Genomic DNA, 3,803 nt, shown 5'->3' on the forward strand with positions numbered 1-3,803 from the left:
TCACGGCGTCTTTCGCTGCGCACTCATGTCCCGAAGAGTTCTCAACGTAGGTCTGCCCCTGGTGGACTCCATAGCACGATCACGGCATTTTACATATACAGTCAAACTCCTTTACAACGAAACTCAGGGGACTGCAAAAAAAAATTCGCAGTAAAGGTATTTTCGTTAAAAAGGATGTCCATTATTGGACCTATAGGGCTCCAGCGGGACAGCAAAAAAATTTGCTGTAGTGGTATTTTCGCTAAAAAGGTGTTCGCTATAAAGGAGTTTGACTGTATGTGAACGTGTGCTATGACTGGGTTTATCGTGACGCGCCTTGTAGCGACGGATACTGTAGAAGTGGTTTTTTCCGTGTGGAAAATATTTTCGCGTTTTCGAGCAGACCTGCTTTGTGGATTGATTGGCGAGAACTTTAAATTCGCGACACAGGTTTCCGGGAGTGCTTTGCTCTTGCATATCGTGCCGCCGTCAATACTCGGGCATATTTTGGGCACGTACTAAGACATTCGTTGTTCACGTGGATTGCGGCATTGTAGGTCTATTCCTTTCTTCTCGTCACAGAGATGGGAGGAAAGGCCGTGTCAAATGGCCTTTAGGGACCCTGTAGGAGGCCATAGCACTGGCCGTGTGCAGGTTAGCCAGTTTATTTTAGCAGTTGTTATTAATTATCACTCGGGGCACTGACCAGTTTGGTTGAGATGTGGTACTATCATTCAAGCTGGCTTTTGAGAATGCGGGGAAAGGCATGTTCTGGCTTCGTGGTGTAGTGGTATATTGCATGTATAGTGCAAAGCGTTTATAGGAGTAACAAAAGCATGGTGAATTTTCATTTCTTTTCATCTCGCCTGATGGGATAAAACAATCTTCTGCGCTCGCTTAAACTGCCTACGCTACATGGAGTAGAAAGGGTCTGGTAGTCGCGGTATAGCGTCGATCGAACGCCGAACGATTTTCGCCCTCATATGGCCAGAGTTATTCGCGGGAACTTAAATTCGCGATTTTGGAGGTGTGCGCGAAAAACGTGAAAAATAATTCCGCGCGAAAAAAAACAAAAAAAAACACTTCTACATATTCCAAGTATATTTTTATTTTGGGGGAAAGGGTGCCCCGTAGGAGGCGAGGAGCGTGATGCCCATATCTGCTGCTGTTGTGGCGTTATTGGCCATTGTGGTCGGTATAGTTTAGGGGTGTTAGAGGGGTGCGCGGATAACCCCTGCTTGTAGCTGTCTCCAGTACCTCACACAAGAGCGGCTCCATTTCACGAATACTTTTGGTTTTATTTTAGTGCTCTACTCAGTTCTTTTTCTATGCAAGCTATTCTGCTGCTCTGAATGGAATGCTTCTTCGGCACGTTCTATTCAATACGCTGTGCAAGTGCGTCTCTGCGCATGAGAGGAGGTAGTGAGAGGGAAGAGGGAGTGCGCCGCCGTAGCCAATAGGGCTTCTCGAGTGGAGTAACCGGGAGAGGAGATGTGCGCAGAACGCTGGGTTACATGCACAGCGTATATACTATATTCATTTTACAGCGGCGGTTGTTAACGGGAAGGTTCCAGGAGATCGCCGTGTCCGTGTGCCAAAATCCTTCTCGCCTCTGCCCATCGAGAGAGGAGGAAAACGGAGTGACAGGTGCGCGCGCAGGTGTGGAAAGGGAAAGCGACGCTACAGAGCGACATCTGTTTGCAGGGCAGGGAAATCAATAGGGTGCACACATTAGGTGGTTCTAACATCTCAGGGCCGTTCCACGAAAAAAAAAAAGAAGAAAGAGAACTGTCAGATATGGTACAAGTTATGGTGGCATCAAATCAACGACAGCGACAGAACTGTTTATATGAGCTCGCCTGTCGCTATACGTACAGATGCCGCCACCCTTAACCGCAGCGCGTGGCCTGCTTAGGGAGCATCCATGGGTTGCTGCGGCTGGAGCACATGGAGCCACATGGAGGCTCCCTAGGCCTGCTTGCATGCCAGCGCCGCCTTGTGTCGACGATGGGGTCGTGCTGGGGTGGAGACTCTGGGGCTCTGGTGCGCAAGCGCCCCCTCTCGACGGGGGCATGGCAAGCACGCACGGATCACCTACTCCGTTAGCTATCTGCAGTCGCTTGAGCGATAAGAAAATCGGTATACGAGGAAAAATATCAGTGTTTCTTTGGCGTATTTGCATCCACACAAACACGTTACCAAATCTTTCCTCAGCACCATGAAACAAACAAAGAAACAAGATTATCTGATAACACATATCATAGTGAACAGAACGCTCAGAGCAAACATGGGTGAGCCTACAGTGTTTGCATATGTTTCAAACTTATTTCAGGATATTGTGCCCCTCAAGCTCGCCCTTCCGCAAACCGGCATTTAGATAAAGTGTGGTAGATAATGCACACGCGCTGTTATTGGGCCTGTTTTGCGAGGGTGTAAGGTGATACCATACAGCAGGTGATCCATTCGTGCCATGCCGATTACCCTGAGCTCAACCGATCGAGAGGAGCCGCTCGTGTACCTTAGTGTACCTCGTGGTCTTAGAGCGTCCACCCCAGCATCGGCGCAAGGCGGCGCTGGCATACAAGCCGGCCACGCGCTCCGGCGCTACGGTTAAGGGTGGCAACGTCTGTACATGGTTCGTAGTCCATAGCATGACCATCTTCCGTAGGTGTGCCTTATAGGACGGCCCATAATGCCGCTGTTCACCTCCGCATGATTAGAGAAAGCGTTACTCATGAAAACTTAGCGCTATCACCACAAGTGGCGCTGGCAGCGGTAAACACGAGCGCCCCCTGGCCGAGCCGAACGGGCCTATACCATCTCCGTTGCTGCTGCGGGCGACGAGAGGTCTGTACGCGCGCGCGCGTCACAACTTTTCACATCCCACGACATGTGAACCGGCAACTGCCACTGCACTTTCTCGCTGAGGCACGTGACGTCACAGCCAACGTGACTCTCCGACATCACCAATCTGCGTCGCGCGCCATTTTCTCGTTTCTTCGCTTCATCTCGCGCCAATGGGGAGAAGGGTTTTCGACGATGCGACGTACGGGACATATATCTTCACGAAATTTTGTCGCTATATAAAAGCTTTCAAATCCAAGACCAGCAACGTGATGTCAGCCACTGCAAAGGAATCGGGTGCTTGGTGTACCTTGTTTACGGAACTGTTATCGTAAGGACGTTCCTATCTGCCAAATCTCGTAATGCTTCAAAACTCCCTAGTGAACAGGGGCCGCGATAGTTAAACAAACCAGGGTGTGCAGTGTGACGTAACGTCAACTGTGAATTGGACGCCGATAGATTGTGCCCTCATGCATGGTGGAGGCCAATACGGCATTAAGGAACCAGATAGATGATAAGCAGGCTAGCTGGTTGTACGTATACAACCAGCTGGACAAGGAAAAGACTTAGGAAGGGACGTTGTTGTCCTATGTACGTCTTTTCCTTGCTTCGGAGTTCCCTTCCAGTAATTAATAACAAAGAAAAACTGTACTCTTTGGTGCGCTGCCAAACGCGTACAAAATGCGATAGCATAGCAGAGGACGAAGGGCGATCCCTGCGCTGTGACCTGTGACACTGATTTGCTTGCGGCGCCACCGCAAACTCGACCATAGGTCGGCATGGGCTTCGTCCAGACGACGTGGGGGACATCACGTGAGATGCGCGTTGCGGCCAAACTGAGCGATCAGTGGCATGGCCGAATGGGTAAAAGCGCCTATTTATTACTATTATTTATTACGCCTATTTATTACTATTATTTATTACGCCTATTTATTACTATTATTTATTACGCCTATTTATTACTATTATTTATTACGCCT

This window comes from Ornithodoros turicata, chromosome 2 (genome assembly GCF_037126465.1).
Source record: "Ornithodoros turicata isolate Travis chromosome 2, ASM3712646v1, whole genome shotgun sequence".
Lineage (NCBI taxonomy): Eukaryota > Metazoa > Arthropoda > Arachnida > Ixodida > Argasidae > Ornithodoros > Ornithodoros turicata.